This window comes from Rhinoderma darwinii, chromosome 4 (genome assembly GCF_050947455.1).
Source record: "Rhinoderma darwinii isolate aRhiDar2 chromosome 4, aRhiDar2.hap1, whole genome shotgun sequence".
NCBI lineage: Eukaryota > Metazoa > Chordata > Amphibia > Anura > Rhinodermatidae > Rhinoderma > Rhinoderma darwinii.
The window spans coordinates 372,403,745-372,429,310 of NC_134690.1; positions in this window are offsets into that span (position 1 = coordinate 372,403,745).

The window sequence follows — 25,566 nt, forward strand, 5'->3', positions numbered from 1 at the left end:
CATTCCTCTTTTTGTTAAATCTGATAACTTGGAGAAGTTTGTAGAGTCTGGAACAACAAGCGCGTTACTTTACATACGTAATCTTCTTCCATTTGGTATTTTATAAATTGTGTAAAATTAATTTCTATCCTCCTTCTATAGTCGCTCTACTGCATGCTGGCTGGCTACTTTCATGTCTGTTTACATCTCAGCCCTTCAAGTTTCTGTTATTGCCGTCTGGGATGGGCAAACAGGCAGCAGGATAAGAGCAGGAAAGCTCTTGGCTTTGGACGTAAAGCCACACTTTCATTTTATTTGGCTTTCAAATGCCGTTCTTAAAGTATTTGTCTTGCATTTCATACCTCTTTGGGTTTGAGATTTAAGTCTTTTATAATGTTGGGGTTTTATGTCATACTTCTGTGTTCTTCAGCTAATTGGCATTGCAGTAAATGTTTTTCTTTCCACAAGAATAAACCACAGGCAAAGCTGCTAGAGACTGCGATTTTGTTACATCCTTTACACAGATCTGAAATTACTTTCTTGTGGAGCCTTTAAACTAAGTTAAATGATATCTGACTCTTTCAGCAAATCTGTTGCTTCATGCTTAAATGGCTCCGTTTTTTCATTGCTTCTCCCTTGCATCACATTAGTTTGTATTTTCATTTTGTGCACACATTTATTTTTGTACAATGACCCCTTTTGACAACCATGTTGATTTTTTATTTTTTTTGTTCTGAATATTAACATGAAAAATGCAAGAATTATTTAAACTTCTAAATTTTTCCTTTGATTTTTTTTTTTTTTAGAAATTACTATATTACATCATACCAAATAGCATCGATGAGGACTGCCAAGAAACGAAGGATTTTCTGAAGTAGTCTGTGAAATTATAAAAAGGGCCTTTCACACTACAGAGCTGTTTTATATAACCTCAAATGGAAGGATGACTACCTTGCCAAATTCTCAAAACAAATTTCCCAGATTTTATCAAATTTTACTCATTGGCAGGGACTTTGACAAGACAGATGTCTTTCTCTTACTAATGCACTAAAGGGAAGGGCTTAACATGCGTAGATTTTTGCTATAATTTACACCAGTTTTCTGGCATAAATGATAATAAATTTGTCGGGTCACAGTGGCCTGCCCCTGTTTACTAACCTCCACCTACTTTTAGTAAAGAGGCAAACGTGAGGTAAACGGACTAAAAGTTGAATGTTTTCCACCGAATTGCGACTTTTGTATCGTTTCTGACTTTTCTTGAAAAGTTAATAAATTCCCCCCACAGTGTGTAAAGAATACCTTCGAATATTCCCTGATTTTTTCTTCATAATGGACTGTACATTGTAATCTTCCATGGCTTACTAATGAAAGGTTCCTGTGTAACATGTTATATACGCTTGTAAAATTCGTTATCTTGACAGAACATAAAATATTGATGAATTATTCTTTCTTTGTATCTGTCTTCAATGTTAATTCTAATGACTCATCTCAGACATTGTCAAGCTTTCCAGGATAATAAACAGATATTTTACACCATTGGACTATCACTAGGTTGTCAAACGTTCTGCCACTAAATCCACCCATCTTCTAAAATTCTCTAGTGTAAATAACAAAAATGCACGGTGTGTATAAGAGGCAATGATTCAAGAAGCATCTGCTTTACATTCAAATATATTGTAATCATTTGAAGTCATCAGTTGCACTGGTTGGCAAGTACAACTTATTTTCACCTAGGAGACTAATTTTCTGCTGGAGATAACTGGTAATGACAAGTTTAATGACTAGTTGTTGGCAGTAAAATACAAAAATTAATATATGACCAAATTACTCATGCATGAAAGATTCTTAACTTGGTGGAAAATATTTTAATCACTAACAAAATAGAAAAATGTGTAACCAGTGTCAAGTTATAACAAGAGAACGGAGTGAAGTTCCTGGAGTCATTTCCAAGTTACTTTCATTAATCATTAACAGCGAAAGCTATTAGGGGTCTTTTGGACTTGTTTTTGAAGGGGTAAGGTCTCATGCACACGACCGTAGTGGTGTGCATGGCCGTGATTTGCGGCTCGGACAGCCGCGAAGTGTCACCCGTGGGCCGTCTCAAATCGCGGGCCATGCACATGGCCGCATGCATTCATTTCTATGAGCCTGGACTGCAAAATACGGCCGTAATAAGACATGTCCTATCTTTTTGCGGTCCAGGCTCCTGGGCAATGCACGGACCGTGGAAACCACAGTCGTGTGCATGGGCCCATTGAAATTAATGGGGCCGCTATTCACCCACAGATTTGTGGGTAAATTGCGGCCGCAAAAATACGTTTGTGTGCATGGCGCCTAAGGGTAAGCGGCAAATGAGATATAAATCATATATGCAAAAAAAATCATGCAAACATTTTTACATGGTTAAACGTTATCTTCCTACTGGATTTGGTTTTGGCCAGCAGATACAGTCAATGTTGGATTTTAGATCCTTGGGCTCACCCAAAATCTAGGGACCCACCCTCCATCTATACAGGATTAAATTGTATCGTAATATTTGTTATCATTGCACACAGGTTGTATAATTATTAAGGTTTAATAGGTGAGCTCGGTGGTGAGGTCGTGGGCTCGCATTTGACCAAGGGCAACATCTGCATTAGGTTTGTCCTTATCTCCATGTTTGCATAGGTTTCCTCTAGGTACTTTGGTTTCCTCCCACAATCCCCCCCCCCCCCCAAAAAAAACCCATATTGATAGGCTATAACTTCCTATGAATTGGCCCTAGTGTATGTGTGGGAAAAAGGAAGAGTAGTTTATGAGAACTGGACCTATTGTGAATAGTGACAATTTTCGTATAGCGTTGTGGAATATTTTTTTGCTATATAAGTAACTAAAGATAAAATATAGGTTATTTTTTAACACATATTCAATTAAGAGTCAACCCCTAAGAAAAAAAAACGAATGGAACGTGATTGACACCAAAGTGAGCTATAAATGGGGCTATTTTCTGATGGACCTTTTGGCTCATTGTTGTGTCAGGGCTTTAGACCACAGGATGATCCTTTGGTACTCTGGAGGGCTAGTCTGGATACATCCTTCAACTAAGCCTTATTGCCCCCTGTGTGACCATGCAGATCCCTAATCATCCATTGAGAGAGCAAATTTTACGCACAAATGTAGACCCCCCTCCTAGCCACTTAGACATGAATAGGACAAATCTAGACATGTGCAGTAACATAGAGTCTACAATTTCATTTCTACTCAGGCTGCTTCTCTCCTCCCTAGGTTATCAGTCAACTGATTCTTACCTGCCTGTTACTGTTAATATTGTGTACTATAGACTTTTATTAGTTCTCAATTATAATTTATGGCAGCATTGGGAGCATGTAATGAGGAATCAGCAATGCTGGGAGTTGTAGTAAGCCACAGTGCTGAAGGCACATCAGCTGGCAGGAAAATAGAAGCATAGCAGGTGATAAGCTGGATAAACTGGATTATGAACATAAGGGAATATTGTCATTTTGGCCTAAATAGAAATTTAGGATTATTAACCATGTTGGAATAATTAAAAGAAGAAAGACAAAAAACCCCAAAAACTTTTAACCCCGAAATTGTCTCATTTAGACAACCCTTTTTTATTCCATAGAAGCTGGCCCAGTTATTAGTTGATCGCCGTGTGTCAGGCTTCTGAACACTGCTGACATGACACATGACGTCTCCAAGACGCCTTTACCCTGGTAATAATGACGCTTTCCCGCTTTGGAGCTCTGGATTCCTCACCGCCACTGCCATTCTGCCCAGCTCCAGCACACCGATGACCATAAGAAGACAAAGGGAAGACTCTTAACACCAGGACAAAAGGAAAAGACCACACAGACATGGAGCGGGTACAAGGTGGGGGAAGACAGAGCCAGTAATAGGGGACATTATTTAAAGGGGCAATATGACTCCCTTAGAAGTTAATATGGTGTGACAATCCCTTCAAAGACTAATTCAAGTTTGGCCTTCAGGACACAAAGACATTTTCCATTTTTATCTTTTTGCCTTCTAGTAGTCAAACATTTTCTATTATTTTTTAAATTGAAGTTACTTTATGGGGCCTTATTTTTTGCAAGACGAGTTTGAGTCTGTTTCGCCAAAATTGTGGGATACATTAGTGTTTAATTTATATAATTTTTTTATTTAATACAGAAACAAGCAATTCCGTCATTGTTTTGTATAATGTTTACTCTGTTCACTGTGTTCATCTTAAACAATGTGTTCAATTTATTTAGTGAGCATGGAGGTACCAAATATATACCATATTTTTTGGACTATAAGACGCAGTTTTTATCTTAGAATCTGTGCTGTAATCTTCTGCTGTGTCTTATCTCTTGAAGGCAAACAGCTGTCAGTTTATGAAGAAGCCACTGAGCTCCATCTTCAAAGGTCCTTGCAGTGCAGTGTAATGGAAGCAACATGTCCTGTGAATTCTGTCATCGGACTGTTCAGTGAGTAAATAACACAGACATTTGTACATACAGCACAGTAAATCTGTGCAGGTACCGATCTGCAAGGACCTTCTAGCCACGCCCCCTCCTATGTACAGAGTTGCAAGACGACACCATTAACACCATTAACCCCTGCCTCTCCACATCTCTGATGTCTAGTGAGTTCAGTGGGAAGGGGGAGAGAACTATTGCTGCCAATATCTTGTATTTCTGTATCTGACATTGTTATAGGGCACTGTGCCTGGCATTGTATTGAGCCACTGTGGCTGCCATTGTATTGGGGCACTGACTGGCATTGTTATGGGGCACTGTGGCTGGAATTGTATTGAGGCAATGTGGCTGGCATTGTTATGGGGCACTGTGGCTGGCATTTTATTGGGGCGCTGTGGTAACCTATAGTCTTAATATTACCCAGGAAATGAACAGGTAAAGGCAAAACCTTTCTTTTCTCCTCTTTAATGCTACCATTTATGTGTGCGTCTTATGGTCCAGTGCGTCCTATAGTCCGAAAAATACGGTATGTAAAGTTGCGTGAAATATACGCAAACAAAATTTTATTTTTAAAAAAATCACAGTTATTGTATTTTAATCTTTAGGGCCCCAAAGCTGATTATACATATATGACAAGGCCCCTGATCACAGCCAAGGTCATAAAGTAGTATTTTCAGAGAAAAAGCAATGGATCTGCCCTGCTGTTCATCCGCTCAATAAACTAGATTTGTTTTCTGAGTAGCTGAACAATAATACTCCTTAATACTCATCAATACACCTTTTATTTCCCTTTTGTCAGAGGTACTATGACTAATACATTTAAAAATTAACGCAGAGCCTAATCCTGTATCCTGTTTCACCTTTTTTCAAGTCCTTATAGCTAGAGAAACACAGAAAACAGCTAAAAAAAAAGAACTACACACATAGGGTATGTTCACACAGTGTTGTTTGTAAGGCAAAAAAATCTGCCTCAAAATTCCATCAGGAATTTTGAAGCAAATTTTAAATTGACAGCGTTGTTTGACCTTTTTTTGAATTTTTTAAAGCTGTTGAAGCTAATGCAAAAGACGCAGGCAAAAAAACACTCCAAACGGACGCCACAGGTATTTTCTGCCTCCAATTAATTTAAATTAAAGCTCAGTGCTGGAAACCACTTGAAGAACATCAGCCCCCCACTCACAGTAAAATGACCATCAGCCCGCCACTCACAGTAAAATAACCATCAGCCCACCACTCTCACTAAAAGGACCATCAGCCCCCCACTCACAGTAAAATGACCATCAGCCCGCCACTCACAGTAAACTGACCATCAGCCCGCCACTCACAGTAAAATAACCATCAGCCCACCACTCACAGTAAAATGACCATCAGCCCGCCACTCACAGTAAAATGACCATCAGCCCGCCACTCACAGTAAATTGACCATCAGCCCCCCACTCACAGTAAAATGACCATCAGCCCGCCACTCACAGTAAACTGACCATCAGCCCGCCACTCACAGTAAAATAACCATCAGCCCACCACCCACAGTAAAATGACCCTCAGCCCCACACTCACAGTAAAATGACAATCAGCCCGCCACTCACAGTAAAATGACCATCAGCCCCCCACTCACAGTAAAATAACCATCAGCCCCCCCACTCACAGTAAAATGAACATCCGCCCACCACTCACAGTAAAATGGACATCCGCCCACCACTCACAGAAAAATAACCATCAGCCCGCCCACTCACAGTAAAATGACCATCAGCCCACCACTCACAGTAAAATGACCATCAGTCCGCCACTCACAGTAAAATGAACATCCACCCGCCACTCACAGAAAAATAACCATCAGCCCACCACTCACAGTAAAATGACCCTCAGCCCCCCATTCACAGTAAAATAACCATCAGCCCGCCACTCACAGTAAAATGGCCATCAGCCCGCCACTCACAGTAAAATGGCCATCAGCCCCCACTCACAGTAAAATGACCATCAGCCCGCCACTCACAGTAAAATAGCCATCCGCCCACCACTCACAGTAAAATGAACATCCGCCCACCACTCAGAAAAATAACCATCAGCCCGCCCACTCACAGTAAAATGACCATCAGCCCGCCACTCACAGTAAAATGAACATCCACCCGCCACTCACAGAAAAATAACCATCAGCCCACCACTCACAGTAAAATGACCCTCAGCCCCCCACTCACAGTAAAATAACCATCAGTCTGCCACTCACAGTAAAATAACCATCAGCCCCCACTCACAGTAAAATGACCATCAGCCCCCCACTCACAGTAAAATGGCCATCAGCACGCCACTCACAGTAAAATGACCATCAGCCCACCGCTCACAGATTCTCCCTGTAGATAGTGCCACACAGCCCTCTTGTAGATAGTGCCACACAACCCCCTTTAGATAGTGCCACACAACCCCGTGTAGGTAGTGCCACACAGCCCCCTTGTAGGTAGTGCCACACAGCCCCTTGTAGATAGTGCCACACAGCCCCTTGTAGGTAGTGCCACATAGCCCCTTGTAGGTAGTGCCACACATCCCCCTGTAGGTAGTGCCACACAGCCCCCTTGTAGGTAGTGCCACAAAGCACTCTGTAGGTAGTGCCACTCCACACAGCCTCCTTGTAGGTAGTGCCACACAACCCCCTGGTGGGTAGTGCCACACAGCCCCCTTGTAGGTAGTGCCATACAGCCCCCTTGTAGGTAGGGCCACACAGTCCCCTTGTAGGTAGTGCCACACAGCCCACAGCCAGCTTGTAGTAAGCACTCCCCCCTTCCTGTAGATAGTGCCACTGTAGCTCCCTGAAGAAGCAGAATCCCCCTGTGGCCGGGGATTCCGCTCCTGGAGCGCTCCGCTTGATGTCTCTGTCCATGTATGGACAGTGACATCAGGGGCAACTCCTAATGCGGAATCCCCATCCTCAGCGTTGCCGACGCTGTGACCGGGGATTCCACTCCAGGAGAAGCACCAGACGTCTCTGTCCATTTATGACGTGTCAAAAGTTTTTTAAAAGTTAATTTACACTTTAAGGAGAAAGCAGTAATAGTGAGGGAAGTCATTGTAGGCTCTGATCTTGGCCGGCAGACAGAGGCTACAGCTAATATGCCTGACAGGGAGTAGCTTCTTCTTGAGTCAGAAACTGAACAAACGGGAAACTGAAGCACAAACAGCAGAGTTTACAAGAAAAACTGCACAAAGTTACTACACAAAATCAGGACAGCAGTAAAGTTTTCTCTTTTGACTAGTTACACGTTAATAACTCATGGCAATACAACAGTAAGAGAAATAAATCCCAAAACTCTTAATTGTCAAGAAATCCTTATCAGAAAAGGACATTGTAATCATGTAGAGTTTCAGACGAGGATGAATGATCTTAAGGGCGTCATTTTTTTAAGTTACTGTCATGTTAGAACATCTTGCATTTTAGAAATGGTTTCTTTTCATGGAGAAACACATCCAGCGCAGGGTTCTGGTGCATTCCTTGTAAGAACTGCAGAGGTCTCTTTATCAAATTTCCAAAGCCATAATCTCTTCATTGCATCCAATTATCTGTGTAACAGGTAGACATTGATTGTACTCTATAGCTCCAGGAAAGAAAAGCACATTACATTGTCCAGGAAGATTGCATTTCGTGAGGCTGGATGGATTAAGAGTTATTGGGGAGCGCAGTTCTATTCTACAGGAAGAACTTCTACACTTCAAGAAAAAACACAGAAATAAACCGACATCTGATGTTTAACCCCCTCAAGCCCAGAAGTCACTGATGCTCCTGTGGCCAAAGCTAAATTACTTCCTTTGTGAATTCTGCATTTTAAAGGTGAATATGTATTTGTATCTCAATATATATATATATATATATATTTATTTATTTTTTATGTATATATATATATATATATATATATATATATATATATATATATATATATATATATATATATATATATATATATATATATATATATATATATATAGCTATGGTAATGATCGGGATGTATATTATAATGGAACCAATATCCTTAAATGTTGTTGGCTAATTCTGGGGAAAATTGAGGAATAATAATAAAAAAAAATTGAAAGTTGATGTCTCACTAAGACTTTCAGTATTCCCTGTATAGAAGTTCAGATAGCACTAGCTCGAGGTGGTAACATGTAATTGGCCCAACCCAATTCTGAATCATAAAGAAGTATACGGCACATAATTGGAGGTGAAGTATTTCTTTGTTTTTATATTTATTTTTGCCAGTGGCTAAGTACATGCACGCACTTCCACATCCACTGACAAAAATAAGAAATTAAAAGAAAGAAATACTTTACCTGCAATTGTGTGCCGAATTTTTATGTTTCCGTATTCCCTATTAGAGCATATGGAACATCATAAAGGGGGTTTGACGTATCCGGCTGCTCCCACTCTGGCGAGTCCATCCCATCCATGTATTTTTTAGATGGCCATTTATTTGAATGGCTGCCATGTAATTCTACTGTATATCTCTTCATGAGACAACTCCTTTAAATTGTGTTTTCTCTTCTTGGCTCAAATGTGTCATCTATACATGGATGCAAAGGCATCTGTTTACAGAAATGTTTAGAGCCAGTAGGTCAAGAAATAAGTTTTGTGGATATTACATGCAAAAAATTAAATTTGGTGGACTTGGGATCACATACTGTACATTTTGCATGAGAAGGACACATAATAGAATGAGCATGTGATATTCCTAACATGTATCCATGTCATGCAAGACCAGTGGGTAACTATATGGGATAGAGCCACTAACTTTCTGTCCTTCTAAGGATGGGTAGTAGGGCAAGTGAAAAAGCACTGGGCCCCTAAACACATTTTTTGCATATTTTTTTACTTTATCATTCATATCTGTTATTTTGTGTAATTTCAAAATTGACACATTCCCATACAGTTTTCTTAAAACGAGTGAAAACATGAGATTATTGGTAGGGGATCTGACCGGTGCCAGCAATCTACAGTAATCTGATGTTTATGATCAGAATTATTCTTTATGATTTTACTGTTATTCTACTTTCTGAGCTCACTATTCATTACTGATGTCCTTTTCTCAATTAGAGACATTCCTGTTGTGAGACAAGAATACTCCTTCGGTGGTAGATCATCCGAAATTCTGGACAATTGGAAATTTAAAATAAACATACAGACTCATATAAATACAAATATAGACACGCCTTCTATAGAACGTTCCGATGCATACTATGTACAACATACATGTGTTGGCATGGAGTATACGGATGTATATACACATAGGATGCTGTACTGGAGGAGAGTATTCAAACCTATATAATGAGGATACACTGCCAGATTACCAGTCCCATGCTTATTTTTGTAGCATTCTGCATTATCAGGATTTTCATTTATTTACACAAACAAATTAAGTTTTATTTGAATTTGAATTTAAGATTTTCCATCCAAAATCTATCAACAGACTCCAGGCTGCTGTGTAAGGTAGCCTATAGTCTGTGAATGCAAAACAGACTTCCTAAAGCAGCTTGAGGTAATGTCTGTTGATGGGCTGACACTTCTCCCATCTGCCCCTCTGGGTCATATACAACTGTTCCCTATAACAACACTGTTGCAGTTGCTATTTTATGCTTTAATTTTGTAATCTTTTTACTTGCAGAAGAAATCAAAGAAAACAATTTACAGAATCAATGAGAATGTTAAAAAAGCAAGTTGTTTTTTTTTAAAATTATTTTACACAGACATCATTCATATCAGTTCTTTCCACACAATCATTATATATGAACGCAGGATATATATATATATATATATATATATATATATATATATATATATATATATATACCTGGTATTACTGGCCATTTGTATATATAATCTGTATATATAATCACAGTCCTATTGTGCCATCTAGTGGTCCACCTACAACTTGCTAAGGCTGCTGGTTTTAAATTGCATTATGCATTAGGGCTCAGACATAGAGGAAAGTATGCTTCTATTTTTCCTAGATTGCCATTTACCCTTTGCACAACCCCATCCCAACAACATGTGCAATCAATAAATTTGCGCAGTTGCTGTTTCATTCTGTCTTCTGCATGCTTCTTGTGAAAGCTAAGAGCACTGCAGATGTCAGATCAGATAGATTCCCCTCTTACATAGATATAAAATATGAGCTCTGCCTGGTGAAGTCCATTTCAAATTCCTGCCGTCTTGGAAAAAAAACACGTACAAAATGCCTACAAATGAGAAAACTGGGCAAAAGTCCAAGATCAAAGTAAATAATATATAGGTTTGAGTTCTGTTAAACGCTTTACTATTTTCCTTTTTGCTATAAATAAGGCTGAATTGATATTTAGACACGTTCTTCTAGGATATATACATCAGGCATTATGGCCTAAGTGTAACAAATTCGGAACACTGGTTTAAGTTACTTATGAATATGCCTTTCAGCATGTGGAGAATGTGAATCATGACTTTCACAAAGCATTGCTCAGCTCGTAGCACAGAGATTACAGTAAGTCGGTTATAGTTATACCTAAATCGCCACCAAAACTTGAAAAGATTAAAAAGGAATAATGTGCATCAATTAATTATTGGACTTCTTCAAACTAAACAATGACCGCAGAAGAACATTGTATATGACCTTAGGACATCATGCTGTAGGTTGTGATAACTTAGAAAGCATATTAATCCACTGAAGAGACATGCAAGTTAGCGGTTTCCAGAATGGCGTATACCTATAGTGTCTACTCAACTAAGCTGAGCCTAAGGCTATGTTCACATCTGCTTCCGTTGTAGCTACATTTGCATATTTAGTGTAATTTTTGATGGGGAAAACTACGGAGCCCATAATAAGTCAACACACTTTCCCACTGTCCAATCAGTGCTGACAGTGTTAGACTGTGTAGGGACACGCCCCATTGACAAGGGGAATGGTAACGCCTATTTGTCAAGTGATTCATACATTTCTAGGAGGAATAATAGAGGAGCATGCTAAACAGTATGTCTGGAGAAACAATGCCCTCAGAGCAGAGTTAGCTAAGATCAACAGAGATCAGTTTATGATGTCAAAGTCTGATATAAAATTCTAGGATGACTTTGGTTTCAATTATTGCTGCTAAGGTAGCGCAGACAATTATTACTATGTCCGGTGAGACAAATGACAAGTGTGTAAAAGTTATTATGCTTTTAAAAAGTTGCTTAAATTCATTTGATACTTTTGTATTTATATAATTATTACATTCACATATGAAGTATTTTTATTTTGTTTTTGAAATTTTTTTGTTTTTGCACAAATAACAGTCATGCAATAGTAAAATATTTCCTTATAAAGTATATAATACAGATATATTACCAGTATATTACGTTTCCTTAGTTGTCCTTATTTACCATAGAAGAGATAACTCATTCTGTGTCTAAGGCCCCATGCACATGAACGTGCTTTTGCGGCCGCAATTCCCCCGAAAATCCACGAGAAAATTGCGGCCCCATTCATTCTTATGGGGCCATGCATACGACCGTGGTTTCCACGGTCCATGTATGGCTGAGGAGCCCGGACCGCAGAAAGAACGGACATGTCTTATTACAGCCGTGTCCAAGCTCATAGGAAATAATGGACGCGGCCATGTGCACGGCCCGCGATTTGTGGGCGGCTCGCGGGTGACACTCCGCTGCTGGCCGACCCGAAAATCACGGCCGTGCACATGGCTACGGTCGTGTGCATGAGGCCTTACTTAGTAAGTGTATGTTCACATGGCGGAAATTTTGCTGCAGAACCAGCCGCAAAATTCCGCCTCACATTAATTTCAATGGGAGCCGGACGCTTCTATTTCCCCGCAAGCTGATTTTTTTAGCTAGCGGGAAAAAGAAGCATCCTGCCCCATCTTCAGGCAGATTCCGCCCGAATGATTGAAGTGAATCAGAGGAGGAATCTTCCTACTGACGGCAGGAATAATTCTGCAGCGGATTTTGCCAAGCAAAATCCGCCATGTGAACTGACCCTAAAAAATGAATTTATGAGTAATACCATAAAGATATTGCTGTCTTGGATTTATGCCCTTTTACAGGATCTTTAGAGCATATCTTTTACTAACCCAGATTATGTAACCTGCGGACAGAAATGTTTTTCTCCTGCTTTTCTTTTATCAGTACATAATCTGTGAAGTGTTTCCCGAAGGGACATGTTGCTAGCAGTACATACAGTAAGGGCTCATTCTGACGAGCTTGATTCTCGTTCATGTGGCTATGCGTTGAAATAACGCACGGCACGTGGCCCCATTGATTTCAATGGGGCTATTCAGACATACGTGAGTTTTCACGCAGTGAGTGTCTGTTGCGTGAAACTCACTGTATGTCCTATATTGGTGCGTTTTCACGCACCTAGTCGCCCATTAAAGTCTATGGGTGGAGTGAAAACCACAGACAGCACACGTGTGCTGTCCGTGTTTCACACATCAAATACACGATACATAGAAAAGCAGAGAAATAAATGTAAAAAACATATTAAAACCGCATGCCACACGCAAAGCACACTGATGCCAATACGCAACGCACACGGACAAGAAATGTAGGAAAAACTGCGTTTTTTACACACACAAAATGGACACTCTCGTCTGAATGTAGCCTAAGAGATTCAGGCCATGTTCACATGTTCAGGGTTCTGCACCTGAATCCTGACAGAATCCGCTCACATTCCGCCGGCAATACACGTAAATGGGGTATTTTACACCCCTTTCACACACTCAGGAAATTTTCTGTGCGGTATAATGAATGCATTGTGGATTTTAGGGCATGACCACACGTGGCGGATTTCCTCCGCAACTGTCCGCATCAATGCCGCACAGAATCTGCGTTGCAGATTCTGCTGCGGATCTGCACAAAATGTGCAGTAAATTGATGCGGACTAGCTGCTGCGGACTGCGGTAAAAGTACTTCCCTTCTCCCTATCAGTGCAGGATAGAGAGAAGGGACAGCACTTTCCCTTGTGAAAGTCAAAGAAATTCATACTTACCGCCCGTTGTCTTGGTGACGCGTCCCTCCTTCGGCATCCAGCCCGATCTCCCTGGATGACGCGGCAGTCCATGTGACCGCTGCAGCCTGTTATTAGCCTGTGATTGGCTGCAGCCGTCACTTAGACTGAAACGTCATCCTGGGAGGCCGGACTGGAGACAGAAGCAGGGAGTTCTCGGTAAGTATGAACTTCATTTTTTTTTACAGATACATGTATATTGGGATCGGTAGTCACTGTCCCGGGTGCAGAAACAGTTACTGCCGATCGCTTAACTCTTTCAGCACCCTTGACAGTGACTATTTACAGACGTCTCCTAGCAACGCTCCCGTCATTACGGGAGCCCCATTGACTTCCTCAGTCTGGCTGTAGACCTAGAAATACATAGGTCCAGCCAGAATGAAGAAATGTCAAGTTAAAAAAGCAAGACGGATCCGCAGCACACATAACATGTGCATGACAGCTGCGGACTTCATTGCGGAACTTAGAATCTCCATTGAAGTCAATGGAGAAATTCCGCCATGAGTCCGCCACTGCTCCGCAACAGACAGAGCATGCTGCGGACACCAAATTCCGCTCCGCAGCCTATGCTCCGCAGCGGAATTTTACGCCTCGTCTAAACGAACACTGCTAAATTAAAGTGTAAGTCAATGGACAAACGGCTCCGCTGCGGATTAACGCTGCGGAGTGTCCGCAGCGGAATTTAAGTGAAATTCCGCCACGTGTGAACCCAGCCTTAAGGTTCCAAGGTCACTTTTACTGCAAGTAGGCTTCACAAATTAGACAGATATCCATAGTGCAATTTAGCTGAGTGTATCCGAGTGCTCTATTTAGTTACATCCATGTGACGAATTGTGCAAAAAGCACACAAACTTACCAATGATCCTGAATTAAAGGGGTTGTCTGGTTGAGAAAACCCCTATCCATATTCCCTAATAGGACATAAATTCAGAGGAGTTCTTCACTGGGAATTCCACCTTATTAGCCAGTGGAAAGCCGCTATAAAAAGATGCCTGTGGATGACCCGGCTTGTGCATTACACAGATCTCAATGGGCACTATATAATACGGCAATGCTGCAGGAGTGTAATGTATGGGAAGTGCATCAGTATAATTAAAAAGACAAATTGTGCATATATTGTTATTATTGTATTTGGGGCCCCCTCGTGGCAGTGTAATTGCATTATCAGTGAAGTATTCTTGTTGCTGTCTTCTTTATCCCTCCACTAGGTGGCACGTGTGCAGTGGTGAAATTGGCTATTGTCTTGCATTGTACGAGAAGATATGCTACGATATTCTATATTGGAGAAGAGGCTGGTTGATTCGGCCACTGTAGACGTTATGCATATTGCATTTTGTTGCATTAATTGACTGTTTTTGATAAGGTAAGGCAAGGTGCTTGGCTTGTTCACATCTAAATTTAAGACGCTGGGACGTATGGCGCAGACGCAATATTTAAAGCTGCAATTACCATTCTGTAACAGGATGATGGCGGACACATGAGTGTTAGTGCGTCATGATGCCTGGGGGCCACACTTAGAGTATTAAATAGTGGTTAGCCCGCTAAGTAGAAGGAGGGAGTTGGCGTGGCCCGAGGTCTGCGTTATATAAGAGAGGTGTTGCTGCAAGGGGGTGGAAGTCATAAATGCAGCTGTGGAGGTGGAAAAAGACCGACTGCTTTGGAGCTGGAACTGAGGATCCTGAGCTGAACTGGTTAGGACCAACCTAGTTAGTATCCATCATTGGGCCTGGGGTGGTGACAGGTACTGAAGCGCGAGCAGGGGTGGTATATGATGCCCCACTGTACAGAGAGCTCGGATGGGGCGGTGAAGGGTACGTAGAGGAAAGAAAACCCAAGACAATCAGTGAGAGGTGTATCGGCAATGGCCAGCAGTAGTGCAAGGGTAAGGGGAGAATCAGTCCATGTGAAGGCTTATAGGGCCTATTTACAAAGCAGTAGCAGCCACCATATTGAACCTTGTATAAAGGAGGGGTGCCCCTCGACAAGCCTGTCCCCACGACATCTTGTCAGCCTGAGCCACAATTAAGTCTGTCCCTTTCAGAAGTGAGAATTGTAAATACAATAACTAAGTTTGTGCCTATCAGAGTGGGAAGACCTATTTATATAGTCCTTGACTGTGTGCACCATTATCACTGGTAGAAATCGTATATATTTAAAAGTGAAAATAAAGTTTTCAAGTTCGGCACTCTAACTCCATTAAAAAAAATATTTGTGACATCCCTGCAGAGTATTTCCACTATTTTGCCCAAACCTTTCCCCCCCCCCCCCTCCACCACCTTGCAGGAGAATGAAGATCACCTGTGATCACCTCATCATTACAGCACCTGAATTGTGCTATGGGTATGTCCAGTTAATCATTAAAATAATAATAAAAATGAATTATGTAAGTAAAAAAGAATGAATGTTACAAAAAGAACATAAAACAAGTGAAATATGAAATTACTTCAACATGTTATTCCTCATAAGGGTTTTATCTAAAAAATACAGCAGTGGTATCCCTTGAGATGTAACATGCTACAGACATATGACTAGAGTGTCTATTGGCTCTAGCTCCGTGCACATAAGGAGTTATTATTTTGTTGCAGTCTCAGAACGTGGTCACGTGACCGCTATACTTGATGCCGCTAGGGTTGACAAAAAAAATAAAAATTCATTAGATCCCGTAAAACCCTCTAAAATGTATTTCCCCGTAAAATCAAAATTTCACCAGTAAAGTATCTGACTTGTCCAGTTCAAATAGAGACGGTTGTCACCTTTATGACAAAGCAGACACCATTAGAAGACATAACATCTTGTATGGGGCCTAGCAACCAAGGGGACCACTTCCAATGTACAAGGAACCCTCAGAGGCGAGATCAAGTCAGTGATCACTGTGTATGAAGAACAGAAGGGAGAGAAAGAGTATTTAGGTGAATAAGAGGAGAGACAATGGGTAATGGAATGCAGGACACTGAGAGGCCAATGAAGAGCCACAATGACACAAGAGATGGTGTAAAGACCATAAAAATTATAAATTGTCCATTTCCTGTACTCACTTGCTGATGATTGTGGTCATGGTGGAACGGGCCCCATCAACTTTTTGTCAAGTGATGCTATGGAGCCTCTGTGATGCCCCTGTGAGTAGGTTTCAACTTTGACCAGATACAATATCACAGGGATTTTCCTAACTCAGGGGCAGGGACGGCGTCATGCACCCGGCGAATCCGGGAAGTGCCAGGGCCCACTACTCTTGCGGGGGCAAACTCGCTTGCCGGGTGCTGATGCTGCCATCATGCTAGTAGAGGCTCTGCTCCGGGACTCCGTCTTTGGGGAAGCGCCTGACATCGCTGACCATATATGGACAGTGATGTCAGGAGCAGAGCAGTGTCCCAGGCAGAGTTGTAGTAGTGCCCTGGCCAGGATTTTGGCTCTGGGGTTGCCCCTGACACCACTATCCATATATGAACAGCGATGTCAGGGGCTTCCCCAGGGATAGAGTACCGGAGCAGAGCCTTTACTAGCACTCTCCCTGGGACTTCAGCTCTGCTCCGGACATCACTATCCATTTATGGACAGTGATGTCAGGAGCAAAGCAGGAGTCCCAGGCAGAGTGCTAATAGCGCTCTGCCCAGGACTATGGCTCTTGGGTTGCCCCTGACAACACTGTCTATATATGGACACCAACATCAGGGGCTTCTACTGAAGCGGAATCCTCAGCCATAGCGTAGGCAATGCTCTCTCCTAGAGGGAGCCCCAAAGGCACCTCTACAGGGAGGGGCTGTGTGGCACTACCAGGAAGGGGGGCTGTGTGGCACTACCAGGGAGGGTAGCGGTGTGGCACTACCAGGGAGTGGGGCTGTGTGGCACTACCAGAGAGAGGGGCTGCATGGCACTAACAGGAAGGGGGCAGTGTGGCACTACCACGAAGGGGGGCTGTGTGGCACTACCTGGGAGGGGGCTGTGTTGCACTACCTGCGAGGAGGTGGCTGTGTGGCACTACCTGGGGGGGCTGTGTGGCACTACCTGGGAGTGGTGGCTGTGTGGCACTACCTGGGAGGGGGGCTGTGTGGCACTATCTACAGAGGCACTAAATTTATGTGGGTACAAACTGGGTGCCTAACTTCTATATGGGGGCATAAACAGGAACTAACGTCTATAAGGGGGCGCAAAGTGACATTTTCTGCCATTTTACTGCCGCAGTGAGTTCCCCCGCAAAGGGGCCTACTACGTAAGTCTATGTCACCCAAGGGCCCACATAAACCTGTAGCCAGCCCTGCTCAGGGGCATGGCTAGGGGAAGGCTGGGTGCCAGGAGGGCAGCGCCAACAAGCTACTCTGTCTTGAGCAGGGTATTTAGCTACAGGGCAGGGGTACTAAGCTGAATCTTTTCCTGTGCGTGAAGGAAAGCCAAGCCATCTCAATGTGCCCAGTATTAAGGAAAACAGTCGTTGGATGCAAGTGTGAATAAGGTGGAATGATCATATACAGGGGCGTAACTAGGAAAGACTGGGCCCCATAGCAAACTTTTGACTGGGCCCCCCCCTCCCCCCTCCCCTCAGTGCCACACACAGCCCCCTTCTAGATGTGTGCCCTCTAGCTAGTGGCCCCCCTGTAGATTGTGCCATACAGCCCCATCTGTGGATTGTGCCATACAGTCCCCTGCAGACAGTGCTATACTGCCCCCTGTAGACAGTGCTTTACAGCCCCCTGTAGACAGTGCTATACAGCCCCCCTGTAGACAGTGTCACACCCCCCTTGTAAATAGCGCCCCCACCTCCCCCTTGTAGATAGTGGCATACAGTCCTCCCGAACGGCCTGTAGCCTAGTAAATGGCAGAGTAGGGAGCTACCTCCCTGCTTTGCCATAGCGTTCAATAGTATCTGCGTCCTAAGGATGCATACTATTGAATGTGCTGTAGCTACCACTAGCAGCGCAACCGGGCATGGGGGGCCCGTGATAGCGGGCGGCATTGGCACTCTCGCACCACAGGCAACGTAGCAGCCGCTATGGCTGCCACAGCGGTAGTAACGCCACTGATCATATAATAAAAATCATACATTTTGTCCACCACATCAGAAAGTACAGTTGGAATTCCTAACCGCAAGTTTGTTTTACATGAACTTTGCAATTGCAATCTTTTGATTATTTTTATTTTTTTTTATTCTAGAAATGAATCAAAGCTCGGCATTAATTATTTTAAGGTCATCTTGTTCTTTTAGCAGTATAGTAAAAGCCTAAACGCTGTAGACCAGCTCGGAGCAGATGCTATTGAAGATGTGCTTGGCACAGTTTAAAGTGTACACTTTGTTCAGTCAAGTGGACCAAGCCGGCAGAAGGGAAATGAAGAAAAGCAGTGGGTGATATATTTATTTTTATCCTCATATTTTCATTCCGCCTTCCATCACTGACAAGGTCAGCATCGGTTGGGAGCATGTCTGTGTGCAATGCACTGTATTTATGTCTGGAAACTTGCTGCTAATTACTGTGGTCACACTTCCTAATTCAGAAGAAAAGAACTTTGCAACCTCTGAACAGGAATGTGCCACCTAGATGTGCAGTGATGACCACAAAATTGGAATTTATTTCTGTGCAAAACAGAGTTTTATAAGGTGAAGACATATTATTACTTAAAGGCAGACACCGGAATGATTTAGTGGAAAGTTCAACGACCATGAAATCATGTGAGCTTTCCGTAGAAACATGTTTCAAATTACCTACAGACATATTACCCTTAGCTGCCAAAGCCATTATGTATAGGAAGAACAAACACTTCATAGTCATCCTCTATAAGCCATAATGGTGGATAGCGTTGTCTAGAAACATACATTTTATATTATTTTATTAGAAAATCGTATGACCCTGTGTACCATCTAACAATAGTCTATGCCACAAAGTGAGCCCCTCCAAACACTCTTCAAAAAGTCCTATGGTTTTGTATTTTTTATGCAACGATCATTTACTATCTCACCACATTCATCTCTCCCATCGTAATAAGAAATCAGATCTAACCATAATGTGTTCCTGTCCCATTACCATCTAAGCCAGTCTGATCGATAAGCATAAGGTTTCCTAACTATTGAGTTATTATGCTTGTCAATACTTTTGGAGAACTATCATCAAGATTTAGGAGGAAATTTAACAACTTTTCTGGGCCAGTTTATTGGCATAGAACAATCAAAAATTGCAAATATCGCAACTTTTGAGCCGATTCCGCCACTGGATATTTTTCTTAAAAAGAGGAGCTTAGTAGAAGGGGTAGGGCCACCAACAGCTTGACACATTTACTAGAATTCACCTGTATGCCAGAAACTACAAATAAATATTCGACCGCTAAAGATCTATTAGGAAATTAGTAAGTACAGCATGTTAGACTTAAAAATTACATGTTGCATCTCGCACCATCTGCGCTAAAGGGAGCACAGCCAAAAGTCATTTTTGGAGGTAGGTTTTAAATTACAGTCAAAATAAGACAAAAAATGCCCCTCACAAAAAGCTGAAAAACAGGTACAAGGCCAAATGACCAAGAAGCATCCATGCATTGTAGGCAGATATGAAGAGATATTGATTAGGCAAATAGACTGATGAGTTGACTTATGATACTACAGCATCATATGGACATTGCTTGTTTCTTTGTATCATAAGAAGGCTTATCAGTCTATCTGCCTTCCCAAGGACGCCACTCCACTTAAAGGGGTATTCCGGTTTCAGCAAATGAATTGTAATGATGGGGGTAGGGAAACAGACAAGTGAGCCCTAATCTACCCGCCACTCAGTCCCTGCTTACTTGCAACGACCCGCCCTAGGCGACGGGGTACAACTGGGCGACGGTCCCTACGCTCAGTAAGTGCATGACAGACAAACAGACAAGGGTACACAAAGCTAAGGGAAATGGGGTAGTTGCCCACGGCAACACCGTGAGCAATAAGAGTGGTGAAAGTGTCGAGTCAAACCAGGAGTGTACGAGGTACCAAACGCAGAGCAGGAGAGTAGTGAACAAGCCGAGTCAAACCAGGAGTGTACGAGGTACCAAACGCAGAGCAGGAGAGTAGTGAACAAGCCGAGTCAAACCAGGAGTGTACGAGGTACCAAACGCAGAGCAGGAGAGTAGTGAACAAGCCGAGTCAAACCAGGAGTGTACGAGGTACCAAACGCAGAGCAGGAGAGTAGTCAGTAAGCCAGGGTCAGTATGAAGCAGGGTCAAATAGTTCAGAAGCTGCAGCAGGGCCAGGAAACCAAACAAGAAGAATCACAAGCAAGGAGGAACAGGAAAGGCAGGTATAAATAGACAGAGGGCGGGAGCTAGCTCCGTCAGGCCAGGCTGTGATAGGCTCTCCCACTCCTAAGCCTGCCATCCTGAGTGGTGGAAGATGGAGTCAGTCTCACAGACATAGAAGCAGGTGCAGACTGATTACCTATGGGCGTTGACACAGAAGCTGTGCCTGGCAGATCCTTTACATGAATGTTATTTTTTTGGATAATTAAAAGTTACACAATTTTCCAATATAGATCTCTGCTTGTTGTTATTCAGTAGGAACATTCATTGTGATGGACACACGAGTGCACGTCTCACTACAGTATGTGGATCAGATCTGTGTCAGGACCTGTGTGTCCATCACATGACCATGAACAGAATATTATCCACTGGAAGTAAACAATAAATGTTCCTCCTGAATAACAACAAGCAGAGAAAAACTTGAGGAATTAATACAGAAAGTATATTGGAAAATTGCATAACTTTTAATTATACAAAAAATATCATTCATTTGCTAAAATTGGACATCACCTTTAACACTAGGGCTGTGTAGGGCAGTTCATAGTGTGCACTTGCTGGGGGGGGGGCATGATCAGTAAACTGTACAAATCTGAGTATAATTTCTGGTCTATATGTTTTTATTTGAACCCAAATATTTAACTATTTTTCTCTCAAAATTATAAATGCAGCTTTACCCAGTGATATCAGCTGAGCGCAAGGTTGCCAACCTGATATGTTTTTCTTTTCAGGACAACTTATCCAAAAATTACACACAGCAAACATTTTTTACGGACAATTTAGAAAACCACAATGCATCATAAAGATTATAAGTAATATATGTTTATAGCTTAGAATAGTGATATGAACACATTAGCAGCATGTACTGTGATCTCTAAACCAATAATAATTACAATCCCAATAATTGGCACACGCTCATTCAACTTCAAAAAAATCACGGACGCAGACCATTTTTTCCTAAGCTTGTAAAACCCCTTAAAGTAGTTAAAGTGTAGCTAAACGTTTGACAAACTTCTGACATGTCATAGTGACATGTCAGCAGTTTGGATTGGTGGGGGTCCGAGCACTGAGACCCCCACCAATCGCTAGAACGAAGCAGCTGTGTGAGCGCTCAGCGGCTTCGTGTCTGCTCGGCTGTTTCCGGAAATAAATGTATCGGTGTACAGACTCAATAGAAAGTCTATGAGCCCGTACTCCGATACATCGGCTTTCCGTAAAATGCAGAACAGACACGAAGCGGCTGAGCGCTCACACGAGCGCTTCAGCTGCTTCGTTCTAGCGATTGGTGCGGGGTCTCAGTGCTCGGATGCCCACCAATCCAAACTTCTGACATGTCACTATGACATGTCAGAAGTTTGTCAAACGTTTAGCTACACTTTAAAGGCTTGGTTGATCTATTGCCATTTACCTCGTATACCACAATAAGCCTGAGTGTATTAACCTTACTGCAAATATATATTATATTTTTATAATTCTTGCAAACTGATTTTCTTTGCTGTTTTACATGTCTTGTAAAATAAAATAATTCATGGCTTTCCTGAAACAATATAAAATCTTTGTTTAAATATTCAAATAAAAATCCCAAGGCAAAAATACCCCGGCATTTCTAACAGTTCCAGTTCCACAGTCATTTCCCCATAAAGCCCTTTGATTATCACCCATGCCTATAATGGATAGAAGAACAATGTGCTGGATCGCCCTCTGGCACCGAGAGCAGGAAAGAGGTTTGATGCACACATTGCTGACAGTAAAGAAGTTATAGCAATCTGTAAAAAATACATTTTATTGGATATCTGGAAAATGCCATTTGGCAGTAGTCAAACTGCCATTGATGCAATTTAGTAGCCAAGTGAGATAAAACTGATCTCTAAGGGGAGAACTTTAAGATCAGTATTTTTAACATGTGGAAATGGATTTGGTATTTACTTTTTAAGATCTTCATGTGGTCGGGTTTATGTGGGTGAATCAATCATAGTCATTAAATTCAGAATACGGGTGGAAAATAATTGAGAAAACATTATTTAGAGCCAATATCGACTGTGATGGAAAATGCGTCCATCTTGGCTGATTGTTTTCCCATTCTGTGAAACCACAGAGGCTGCCTGATGATAAGATGTTATCCTGGACTTAGCATCTCTTGGGAGGTTTGTTTATTTCTACTTCTTGAACCTTTCTTGGCCCATTACCCAAAACATTTTACCTTGGCGAGACTCTCTGCAACCAAGAAAAAATGAAGTAAATCTGTCAACTGCTGTCTCTACATAACTCAGCTAAACATCTGGAAACTACTTTACGATTTTTTGGGGGGGGTTTGGAGGTGCTTTTGTTTATGTATATCGGGTTTTTTATGGGGTTTTTTGCACCCCAATATTTTATTAGTTGCTAGTAGAAATATTCAAGGAGTAGTTTATTATGTTGCAGAGCAAGTATAAACATTATTTTTTTAAGCCGCAGTGGATATCCCCTGTACATATACTGAACAACCACAATTTTTTAAATATCTGCTTGTCGTCAGAAAATGGCTAAATTTGTTTAAATTCAGAGGATTTAGGCTGGATTGACACGTGCCATTTTTGCTGCAGTCAATTACAACGTTTTTGTTAAAATGAAAGGAAAATGTGTGTTACAGCTCTGTACAGACTCCAAGTTCTACAAAGCTGTAATATGCCACTCAAAGACTTCTATGGGCCCTATTATAAAATCATAGAGTCTGTTTAACACCATACTGTGGCACACTGAGTACTTATGGCTCTGTAAGCCTCCGCATATCCTCCATGCATAACTGGAAAATATTTTAAATACAACATATTTTAATAAGTTGCATAACTTTTTTTTTAATAATGTATAAGACTAATTTGCATAACAAAACCCCATTAAAGAGGATCTGTCACTTAGCTCCTACAAAGTGAGATATTAGACTCACGTGATTGGCGCTGTGTCTGTGAGTCCAGCTGTGTTTGTACCTTACTTCTGCGTCCACCCGATGCTGAGATATTGCCCCCTCTTTATTTATTAAAACAATATGTAAATGAACTGCTGGCTAGCCAAGTGGGTTAGGCCGCCAGCGATTCTCAATGGGCAGATCTAGCAGGGAGCCTCTGACGCTTGACCGATCAGCATGAGGCTATTTCCTCCAGACATTCCTAGACCAACGTCATCACGTGAGACTCACCCGATGATGCCGGCCGAGTGTCTGGAATAACTCACTTTGTAGGAGCTAGTGACAGGCCCTTTTTAAATATTGGAAACATTGCCCTGTGGTCCTCAGCTGCAGAGATAGCCAGTAGTAAGAAAGTCACTCATCAAGACATTTTTCAAATTAAGCCAATCAGCTGATCTCCATGGGTCCAGCCCCACGGTACATCAGATTCCCCTGCTGAAGGGGGTGCCTCAAATGGCCATGTACCCAAGGCTTGTGACCACCACGGATCTTAAAATTATTTGTACAGCAGTATTAATTATACATTGTATAACACTGTTATTAGATTACTTTATGTATGAAGCAATTATATGTTCACTGTGTGTTGTTATTATTTGAGCACTATATGGTGAGTTTTATTGAATAGCATTGCTACGTAGGCACTGTATGGTGGTTTTTGCATTATATGGCACTGCTACTTAGGCACTGAACAGCACATCATTTTTGCAGTGTATGGTGGTGGCAGCACTGTAAAGCATTGTTATTTAGGCAACTGTATGTAAGTGTTTTGTAGCACCACATTTTATGGTGCTCATATTTAGGCTTGGTATGGTTACTTGTACAATGTATGACAGTATACCATATGAGTAGGGAGTGCTACCAGAAGGTACCACACAGGGCAACTTACAATGTGAGGCCAGCCTGAATCCAGTGTCTGTAACTCCTGGCAAACAGCTGACATCACCTAGGGAAGTTGGCAATGACTATTCACTGACTATGGGATTGACAGGGAAAATGCAGTATCATGCCATCTTTTCAAATAAATGGCAAACCATGTAGAATATGTTCAATTTGGTTTGCAGGAACAAGAGCTGCTAACAACTTTGTTGTGGCTCCCTGAAAATAAAGGGGATCTATGATATCCATATACCTTAGTCTGTCCATTATAGGACTGGTGTCAGTTATTTGCATGCCTGGCATCAAAGGTCTACATCCAGCATTAGCAAAGTTAGCAATAGTTCCTGAATCATGGAGGTACATGATTCATTAATACATTTATTTTACCAGATATTGGACCAAATGGTCCCATAATAGTCCATCCTCATAAGAACTACACAACTGATCACACAAAGTTTAAAAAAAAATGAAAAAGCTCAAAACGCGGTGTGATACAAATCCTTACTACAGGTGTAAATGTTTTCCTTTGATATAACAACGACCATTCTAGTTTTTTCTTTTCATCAGAACATTGGTCGGGAATATGTCAGAGACAGAAAGATGTTTCCAATCAGGGGCGTGACTAGGAAAGACTGTGCCCCATAGCAAACTCTTGACTGGGCCCCCCCAGGTGCCACACGCAACCCCCCTTATAGATAGTGCCCCCTGTTGATTGTGCCATACAGCTCCCCTGTTGACAGTACTATACAGCCCCGCCTGTAGACAGTGTCACACCCCACTTGTAGATAGTGCACCCAATCTCCCCCTTGTAGATAGTGCCATAAAGCCCCCCATTTGATATCGCCATAAAGCCCCCCCTACATATAGCACCATACAGCTCCCCCTGTATATGGTGCCACTCGGCTCTCCTCCCTTGTATATAGTGCCACACAGCCCCCCCTTAGTAGATAGTGCCACACAGCCCCCCCCCTTAGTAGATAGTGCAACACACAGACCCCTGTAGATTGCACCACACACAGCCCCCTGTAGACAGAGCCACAGCCCTCCCCCTTGT